The sequence below is a fragment of the Hibiscus syriacus genome, unplaced genomic scaffold, assembly GCF_006381635.1.
Source record: "Hibiscus syriacus cultivar Baekdansim isolate YM2019G1 unplaced genomic scaffold, ASM638163v2 tig00112507_pilon, whole genome shotgun sequence".
Classification (NCBI taxonomy): Eukaryota; Viridiplantae; Streptophyta; class Magnoliopsida; order Malvales; family Malvaceae; genus Hibiscus; species Hibiscus syriacus.
Window position 1 is genome coordinate 1,336,248 of NW_024063351.1, and position 11,366 is coordinate 1,347,613.

At 34.8% G+C, this 11,366-nt stretch overlaps 1 pseudogene; it reads right to left on the reverse strand.

The window, feature by feature from the left end:
* Positions 1 to 4,484: 4,484 nt before the first annotated feature.
* Positions 4,485 to 6,931, reverse strand: LOC120181056 (annotated as a pseudogene).
* Between the last annotated feature and the right edge of the window lie 4,435 nt (positions 6,932 to 11,366).

Here is an 11,366-nt window from a genome sequence, read left to right on the forward strand (position 1 = left end):
CATGTTCTTTATAAATCTTCAATTTTTCAGAAATAGGATCGATCCCTTAGGAGAAAGGATCGATCCCAAAGTTTCGATTTTGTAAATGATTTATCCGTTTTCAAAATGATTGATCCCCCGTGAAAAAGGATTGATCCTTTTCAAGAAAGGATCAATTCCTTCGTTATTTTACTCGATGGAGAAAGATGAAATTGCATTCATTAAAGGTATGAAGTTTACTTAAATTCTAATTTGATCCCTGAATGATTATATGAGTTCAATTTAACTCATAAATTGATTTGTTTAATTACTTAAACTCTTAAATTGAAATTTTGATGAGATTTGTATAATCATTTCTTAAACAAACTTAATTACATAATAGAACCATTAATTGCATGTTACTGTTTGGTACATAATTTTTGAATATTTATGTTTAGGTCCCTAATCTTGTATGATCGATTGAGTGATTGTTTGATTTACGATTGGTATAAAATTTTGCATGTTACTTTCTTATAATGATGTTTTATATTTGGTAACCTTAATTGGGTGATCTAAATTGTTGATTTATTATATGATGTGAAATGACTAAAATATCCTTAAATGTTTAAATGTAATGTTTGCATGTTTAATCTAGATTCAATTGCACATTAGTTACATTGAACATTGTGTGTGAAGTATATTAAGATATTTTAATTTGTTGCTTTCACGAAATGTGCGTAAAGTGGATCTTGAATCCGTCTAACACGATTGAAACCTAATGTACACTCATATATACGGCTTAGACTCCTGGGCCGGGTATAGGGCGTTACATTTACCGAGATAGTTTGTCAGACAAAGGTAGTAGAGACAATTATAGGAAGGAAAACAGCGGAAGAATGTGCCACCTTCGGTCATAGTAGAGAATTGGCCAAGTCAGCTGAACCACCCCAACCATCCAAGAGGTTGAGATATTCTCAGGAGCCTTGGAGAGCCCCAATAGGCCAGACGAGTCGACTGGCATAGAGTGCAAGCGGGAGTGGGAGTAGGACCAGTCATTGCAGAAGTCCATTATCTACCGCACCATTGGCTAGTTTTGGGGGATCATCGAGAGTGTTTTCTCAGTCCAGTTGTTCACTCTGTGGTAAGAGATACCTAGGAGTTTGTAGCCTTGGGATCAGGGGTTGTTACCATTGTTGATCCCTGGATCATTTCCTCTGAGATTGCCCAGAAGCTCAGGATGTGACTCCAGAGTCGACTCAGTAGTCAACTCTGATAATGCAGAGAAGTAGAGGAACTCAGAGAGGACAGAGTTCTTTTGGTCAGGATAATAGGGGTGTAGTTTAGTCTAGAGCTAGTATAGAGACTAGAGTCGCAGCCCGTTAGTTTGCGATCCAAGATCAAGAGGATGACTATGCAACTGATGTGAACTCAAGTATCCTTACCCTATTTCCTATTCTAGTAATCCTCCTAGTTGACCTAGTGCCCAACCCTTAAGATTAGTGCTCTGATAATACGAGGACATAATTTCTCGTAGGATGAGAGAGTTGTACACCCCGAATTTTGGGTCAGTAGTTCGAGTCAACCAAAAACCCGTAATTTGAGCTCATTAGATCTTTTAAACCAGTTTAGACTAGAGTATGAGGGTATTAGGCTCAAGGTGAGCCCAATAACTAATGCTAAGTGGGGGTTTTAAGTTGGATTTTAAAGGTGAGAGACCAAAATTATAGTTTACCCATTTCTTGTTTTAATTGATAGAAACCCCTTATTTTAAAAGGTTTCATGTGAAACCAAATCTTCCCAATCACTCTTCATTTCCTCTTTTATTCTTCCTTTATTTTCATTCCAATAGCCAACCAAAGGTAGAATCTTTATGAGATTTCCAAGTCTAGTTTAAGCAACCAAGGTAAGAATCCTAATCCTCACTCCTTAAGCTTTAATTTAAGCTCTAAATCTTTATTTGGACATGGTTTTAGAAAATGGATTTTTTAAGAGGTACTAGTAGGAAAAAAACCCCTTTAATGACGCGCATTACGTGTCATCTATGGAGCGGATAGCACACAAATGCCTGTCGTTGAAGCCACCGACATGAATTTTTTATGACGCGTAATTGTGTGTCATAAATCTATGACGTGTATTTATGACACGCATTTATGACGCGTATTTATGACGCGAATTGAGCGTCATTGAAGCCCCCATCATAAATTAAGATGACACACATTTGTGTGTCATAAATTTATAACACGCATGTATGACTTACATTGAGCGTCATTGAAGCTGCCATCATTAAAAAAAAGATGACACATTCAGGGGTCGTGATTGTATTTCATAAATTATATATATATATATATATATTAGATTGACAAATAATTAAACTAAATCACATTTAATGCTTCATAATACTAAATATATATATCATATTATATATAAGCAATCCATTTGCATATAATATATTCACATTAAGTTATAAAAAATATTGTAATCATATGTCGATACAAAATATCATGGCATAATAAAGTTCTACAAATATGCCCTCGCCATCTGGGCGTTTACACAAGAAATCATCATCAAGTTCTACTAAAGGGGAGTCTTGTGAAAAATCAAAAGTAGCATGGTATTCCAACATATCATCAGTTTCACCATTTGCTCCATACTTGTACATATTATGTGGTGTGAAGCTGACAACAGACAAATTCACACCTTGTCTACCTAGCAAAAAGAACATAACTTGGAAGATTCATTGTATACTATTAAGTCTGTTAACTAGTTAAGATTCTATAGAACTTTGATAAGTTAGAGAACTACTAAGTACAATACAATTCTCCCAAGTTTCAATTCATACCTTCTGCATATCTGATCCAATGGAGTGCGGTAATGATCAAACAGTAGCCAAATACCATATCCAAGCTTCCAGTGCTTTTGCAACTTGTATTTCAGAACCATATTGTGTCATTGAAGCACTAGCACTTTCTGAACCATATTGTGTCATTGAAGAAGTGTTATCTCACCATCAATTTGATCATTCTCATCCTTGGGAGTAGGAACTCGCTCTCTGTAAAGAAGATATTCAGGCAAATTGAAATATGACACATGAACTAGACAGACTAAGTTTGGGGGAGAAATTATGGAACTAACTGATTCCTAAAATTTTATGAAGCATACCTAGGCAAAAAAGCAGATGTCTTAGAAGTGGAGTACTTCTTTCACCTTTACCATAATGCTCCTCCAAATGTGCAAATTGTCGTTTGAATCGCTCAATGCCACTATTTGATTGAAAAAAGAAAAAGAATACATATTTTTTCTTTTATAATTAATTTTATACGACATATTTAAAGTTTGTATTAATTTTTTTGGGGTTGGGACAGGGAGGGTTGGGCTTTTTATTTAAAATTTTGGGGTTGTTGAGTGATAGGTTGGATTAAAATCTACCGATATCGGGGTTGGGTGAAAACTCCTAACTTTTGGGTTTGGGCCAGGACAATAAAAAATCTGACCCGATCCATATTGTTGTCATTCCTAATCTCCTCCCTTAATCTTAGAGAAAAGTTCTAGATAATTGAGTGAGATAAAAATTGCAATCATACCAGAGGGCCTTCAGGGTCACTAAGAAGCGTGTCCCATATGTGGAGACTGTCCGCAAAGTTGAATTCATGTGTCAAGAGCAAAGTAATCCACCTGAATGCGTAAAACTGGGGGTTAACCTGTGTGATATTTAAACACAAAAAGTTAGCATTCAAGCCTAACTAATTACCTTGACAAGCTGCGTAAAACGACAAAGGTGAAAGTGTTCAAAATTTTGCAGATAAGAGGCAAGCATGAGCCAAGATATAAAAGATGTTTAAATTTTGCAATAATATCTTACTTTAGTTGTGATCTCTATATGATTCCAAAGCTCTTCATCATGTTCCTTCAGAAGCTGTGACAACCTAGAAATTGTGGAACGAATTCCCACATTGATGTTGTCAAGTTGCTGGCAGAAATGATCACAGAATCCACTCAATAACTCAACAAAACAAAAGAATGTGTCGGCTTCATGTTATTCTTACTGAAATTGTAATTGGTCTATGGCTATATGTTGGAATAGATACTCCATATTTGGTGTATATGATATATATATATATATATATATATATATATATATATGTCCGCCAAGTTGATAACAATAATGATAAATGAACATTACCATACTGTTTTTCAAAAGTTGTAATCTATTTGAAAGTTATTGTTTTTGTTTAAACTTTTTGGGTATCTTGGGGCAAGAAAAGGGATGGATTTGATGCAATGGAGTTGCAAACAGAAACAAGAAAATCATGGAAACCTCCTTTCATATTCAATACATGAAAATCAAAACAATCGCATGTTAGAGATTTAATAAAAAAGAACTGGGTGGGGACAATAATGAGATCTTACCACCATTTCTGCATCAGGGTCATTCTTGAATACATAAAATAGAGGTGTCAAGATTTCATTAATTCCTTAAACATATCTTATGCCCGGATTTAACTTGGCAAATACGATTAATATGTTTCTCATTGCATCCTGAAACAAGCAATATGCATGTAAGTCTGGAAATTATTCAATCCATATCTAAACTTAAGTCCAAAGGGGTGAAACACTAAATTCACATGAAATAATAAAAGAAAAGAAGAAGATGGTTACCTGATTAGATTTTGCAAGTTGCGAGTCCCTAGAGAAAAATTAGTGTAAAAATTAGAATCAAGTCAATAGTTCAGTGATCTTTTACTAGAAGATGGTTACCTGACAAAGTTTAACCGGAAATTAGTCTAAAAATTAGATTACAACATCAAGATATTCTTTTACTAGCTCTCTCCACACTTGAAATTGAAGTGCAAGTTTTGAAGCACATGATATTTTTTATCAATGTGTTTACCTGTTGCACATACAAGACAACCTCCAAGCGCATAGCTGAGTTTCTCTTGAAGTATAAATAGACATGAACATGATTAAATGCCCTCAAGACACTTGCATCATGCTTAACAAGATTGTAAATTCCAGTACCTGCTAAAGAACAAAACCATATGAACAAAGTAGGGCCTACAACAAGTCCTACTTGAATTGTTCCAAACTTCTGTACACTGAACAAAATTACAAGAAAGGCAACCAAAATCATCACCACTTCATCTGCAAATAAAGAAAAGAAAATAAGGAAACATAATAGTTAATGACTATTTACCTATAATAATATAGAAAATCATAAAAGAACATAAACCATAGGATGTAAAGGAGGGAAGGCAAAAGAAAAAAGGCCATATTGTTTCTAATAAATACAGATTTAACATTTAGCTAGACTGGAAACTCTAGTCCGACTAAAGTTAAACTATCATTACAAATAGCACATGATCACGAAAAAGGAAACTGCAGAAACACAATGAAGATTTGTAGACTCGTGATCAAACTATGAGATCTACAGGTTAATAACCATCGCATGATATATTCAAAATAACAAATAATTTTCAATAGCATACAATTTAAATTATGCAAAAGATTCCTAGCCAAAAAGGTCAATTAGAAACAGGAATGTCCTCTCTAACAGTATTTACTAACAATCAGTGAAATGTGAGTCAGCAAAGCAATAATGTTTTATAGATTTGATAACAACATGGAATAACAGCTTAATTTGTTCAATTGCACCAACTCCAACCTTCAGACCACCAACAGAATACATAACTACAAATAAAAATGCAAAAATTATCATCTAAAAATTAAAAATGAAAATAGATTTAATAAAACAGTTATGTTGTATTCTACCATAGCATGATTCCGTAAACAAAAGAGATGAAAGAACAGCAACACATAAAAACCTGTCATTGCTGGGGTAATAACCCCATCAGCTATTACCATATAAGTGTCAGCAAGCACTAACATCAGAACAAGTTTGTTCAGAGTCAATGAAGTCTCTAGTCTCTCATTTATTTTTAGTGATCTCTCGAGCTCAGAAGATGGCACCTTTAGCATGAAGCCAGATATTCGGGTATCTGATGGAACCAGATTCGAGAGAAGACTGACCTTAGCATGCCGAGAAATTAATAAGTACAAATGCAAAAGTACCACCTTCAAGAAAAAAGCAGCAACAAATGATGTAAAACAGTTGACAAGGAATATATACTTAACATATTTGTTTAAGGCCTACATAAAAGAATGAAATATCATAAAATACAGCAACAAAAGATGTCAAACAATTGACATGGAATTAATATTTAACATATTTGTTTAAGGTCTGTATAAAAAATCATAAACAATGACTTGATTGGGATTGAGGAACATCTGGCATACCTTCACCGTCATCATTAGCCCAAAAAATGATAAGGACATATTTGACAAGCGGAATCACGAGTAGAGCGTATAGAACCGGTGATAGTTCTCCAATAACATCTTCATCTCCGTTGATAGGTGCCTTGCTAAACATCACACTAAACGTATATAAAGGACTTATTCCAACATCACCAAGAGTCTGAAACGCATGAATTATTATCCTTCCTATACCAAAGTTCTGAGATCAAAAGTCAAGTATACACATAAAAGTAAGCTGCAAAATTAAAGCACATTAAAAAAATGTATGCCTTAACGTGATAAAGTTATATTCCAAACAAATTCGATTTTTCAAGATTACAAACAGATGACTGATTTATTGCATTAGCATCATGAAACAAGAACAATATACCTCGTAGTCACTTCTATACGCGCCATGGACTTCGAGAGCTTCAACGTCGAAAGAATTAACACGCAGTTCGGTGCGAATCAAATGTTGTACCGGATTATCCTCGTCTTCGAAATCTACTCCAGCTCCATACGACACATCTGTATTATCTTCCTTGTCCTCAATCTCAGATTCATCTTCGCCTGGGAACACCCAACGAGATTCCAACGAATCCATCGAGCCTGATCTTACTACTCTTTTGATCTCTCCTCCGCCTCCTCTATCCGACGATGAACTTCTGCCGGCCTTCTCCGCCATTGAGGAAACAAATGATTCATAAGAGATTCGATGAACATCTGTTTTTTCTTGAAAGTTTTTTTATTTTTTGATATGAGAGATTTGGACACACATGTATGTCGGGGAAGAAACGAGAAAGGATGAAAATAAGGGGGGAAAATTAAAAGACGACTTTTACAGATGACACACAATTAAAATTGTACTCTGTGTTTTTGCAAATTCTTTGGATTATGACTATTAAATATGACACACATTATTGTAAGTCATAAATCGTTCGGATTTTAAAAAACATGACATTTTTTTATGACACACATGTTTTGCAAGTCATAAATTAGCGTGTGTCATCGTTCGTATGTCATTAAAGGTATATTTTCTTGTAGTGAGTTTCAAGGGATTCAATGAATCCAAGCTTGGTTTTAGTAAAATTAGGTTGTTAGAGTGTTTTTAACTCTATTTTCAAGCTCTAACTAAGTATTAATCTCCTTATCTTGATTTGTCTTAATGAAAGAGTTAGGAGAGAGTTATAAAGAAATGGGTAAGGAAAATAAAACCCCTAGTTGAGTTTAGAGGAGTTTTAGCAACTAAAGAAGCCATGTAACACACTCATAGCTTTCTCATACCAGGTATGGATTATTAGAAATGAGTTTTATCTAGAAAGTTAAGATTGGAACATGTTGAGTAGATTTCTATGGTATATTCATATTATAGTTATTTTAATATGTTTTAAGGTCTTATTTATGAACATTATGATCACATAAGACTTAATTAATGATTGAGAACCTCAATATAACAGTTTGAGTGTCAAATTCGTGCCCAAGCAGGGCATTCTGGTTTGCTAGTGTCAGTACTGGAGAAACAATACCGATATTGTTCTTCGTAAAAGGCTAAAATCCAGCATATTATTAGGGCAGTATCGATACCCATTCAAGGAGTACTGATACTCAATGTTTAGTATCGATACCTATATGGTTAGTATCGATACTGAGGTATTTTTTAAAACATCGAACCTAAATTTGGTATTAATACTCATGATAGTATCAATACCCAGCACTAGAGTATCGATACTCTGTATAGAGTATATAAACTACCTAAACCAAGTACCCTATAGTAGTTAAGGGGTATCGATACCAACAGGTGGGTATCGATACCAGGGGTTAGTATTGATACTGAAGGGTCAATATTGATACCCACAAACAGATTTGGATAAATAATCTAAGGAATGTTATGAGGAGTTGAGGTTTCCCAAAAGCTTATAATTACTCTCAAATAAGACTACAAGTGGGAATAGTAATAATGTTTAATTCAAACGTATAAAAGAAATAAAGTATAGTGAAATAATACTAGCATTGTTTGTATGCTCGGGAAACGATTAGGACACATGAGTTCCTTTAGAAAAGCTAGCAATGTCGAAAGTATAGACTCAGTCTAGATATATCCTTAAGGAGTGCACGAGGCACTTTAAGCTGACTAACTAAGGCAAAGACTTGACACTTGCAAGGGGTGGGTTAGTCGAGGGTGTGGTGTCCAATGCAGAAGTTTCGGGGACCTTATATTCGCTAGACTAAAGGGGTGTGTGAGCTCCGAGATGCAAAACCCTCGTTCGCACCATGATGTCTACTATAAAGTAGAGAGTGAGTATGCAAGTATACTCACTAAAGTAAAGCAGTAGACTTGATAGCTTGAGCCTTTCAGTGATACACAGTTAGTATGATTTAGTTCTTAGTGTGACATTGAGTTATATAGCTCAGCGTTTGGAATTTGTTTCCTTATGCAGATTAGGTGGTGCAGTTGAAGAGCTTAGAGTGATCGAGTTCTAGACCCAGAGCATATTAGAGTTCGTCTCAAGTTTTTGAAGGGCATGTATATTTATAAACCTTGTTGTAAAATTGAGTCATAAATGTATTCAAAAGTTGGTATGTATTAATATTTTTGAATGTAAATATTTATTTTTCGAGCTCCCAGTGTACAGTTTTAATTATGTTTTTACAGTTGAATTTTATAAAGAAAATATTCGTTTTATAGCAAGAGAAATGAGAACAAGTTTGGTCAGTCACTTCAATGGTTCCGTGTAGCACCCTCATTATTCGACTGTGTGTCGTATTGGTTCAGGGTGTTACAGGTGTTGGGGTTAGAGATGGTGATGTTATAGAGGTAAAAAGAAATTTTCTGCTGAAACGGAGGAGAATGTGGTTTGGAATATAGAGGGAAGAAGAAAAAAGAGGGATGCTTGGAAATAAGGGGTTTGATGTCAAGTGTGGGTGTGGAAGAAGGTATTTTGGGGATATTACTTATTTTATTTTATTATTTGATTTTTATTTATTTAGATAAAGAAAAGAAAAGTTATAGGGTGACATGACGTGTTCTGATTGGTCTATGAATTTTATTTTTAACGGTGTTAACAATTTGGGGCTAACGGGGTAATGATTTATAGTTGAGGGGGCAAAATGTCCCGAAATATACTTTAAGGGATAACTCGGTAAAAAGGGTATAATTCAGGGGGAAATATGCATTTAAGTCTATTTGTTATTATTTTGAGCTTATCGTTCAGTTCAAAATTTCAATTGATCGAGCTATCAGAATACGTCTTAAATATTATTAAAGGATATGTATTATTTAAAGATCTTTTGTATATTTGAGTAGTAATTCTAATTCGTTATATTGTATTATTTTAAAATGAATTATTGAAAACTCCTCATTTTAGTAAACTTATTATTTATGACGGTAAAACTTATGGGTTTATTTATGATTACAATGTTTATTTATGATTTCGTGTGGTACTCAAATTTTCTAGATTTGTGATAGATCGAGTTAGGGTATTACATATATATTCATTTTAATTCTCAAAGTTCACAAATTCGTTTCAATTAAGTTATCATATTTATTTTCTTTCGATTTAAAACTTATGGACTTTTTATTTAATTCAAATGAACCCTTCAACTTTATAATCTTTAGAATTGAGTCCCAAACTTTAAGAATCATAGTTTCCTTACTAAATATTTGGGCATTACAACTTTGTACTCCCTTTTTCACGTCCGATCATTTTGTATGTCGCTGATCGTCCAAATGCCTCATACCGTAACCCTCAACTCACGTCATCACCGTTTGGTGGTGTCGGGTAGGAACCGCGAGCCATTCTCGACATTTTATGGTCGTGAAGGCTGCTACTTGGCCGAAGGTTTGCGGTTGAGAGTTGAGGCGGCCTGATGAAGGGTGTGTGCCCCCTCGATCGACCGAGAAAGCTTGTTGTTGACCCTATTTACGTTCTGGCACCTGTTACCATTTGGTGGCTAGTCGTTTGAGGTTAAGGCGAGGCCGACCCTGAAATCACCAACCCTTGGGACTGTTTCCGGTGTTGCTTCGTCATCGGCAGTCCCGATCATTCATTCCCGCAATCTTTTGTTCGAGCCGAAAATCCAGCTATCGGTTCCCTGAGTCGAACCAGAAAATTTTAGTTAACATCGTAAAATTATTTCTTAAATCTGGAATTCGTGTATTGGAATTTGAAATTGGTCAACGTTCCTTTTGTAGGTGAAATCAAGTCGAGAGCTGAATTACCGCCCCGCCGTTACCCGCGAATTTCGAATAGACACGTGTTGCTTGAATTGACCATAGGGATGGAAAAAACATTGAATCCGTCGGAAAACCGAAAATCAAATTAAACGGGTCGGGTTTAGGGATGATAAATGAGGACGAGAACGGGGAAAAATTGAATGTTTTAAACGGGGAGGGGACGGGTTTGGTAATCCCCGCCCCGATTACCCGAATACCCGACCCGATATCCGGCTCGATAAATATTAAAAATAATTATATATATATATATATATATATATATATAATAAATTTAATTTAAATTAAATATATATATATATAATATTTATATATTTAATTTAAATATATATACCCGACCCGATACTCGATCCGATATCTTTTTAAATAATCGTTTATGCTAAACTGTGATACCCATTTCTCCGCGATTTTTCCCGATTACCCGATGGGGATCCCCGTTTAAATTCCCGCGATTTTTTAAGCGGAGACGGGTACGAGTTTTTTAAACGGAGACAGAGGGACCAATACCCGGCCCTAAACCGCTCCGTTACCATCCCTAATTGACCATGAGTTTTAGTTGAAGTATTTAGATTAATTGTCGATGATGTTATTTATTATACTAATTTATTCATTAAATTAATACATAGGAATTGATTCAAGTCGATCCACTGTTCGAGCTGACCGTGGAAAACATGACGATCATCATAGTTATTTTATCGAGTTTTGTCTTTATCGGATGCTACATTTCATTTGTGAATTATCTGGTTGTCTAGCTTATGCTTTGGTTATTGTGATGTGACCTTTGATTGTCTAGCTTATGCTTTGGTTATTGTTCTGTGAACAAGATAAATTAACATGCTTCACATAACACAAATTTATTACCGACAGATCAACATTCAACATATACCAT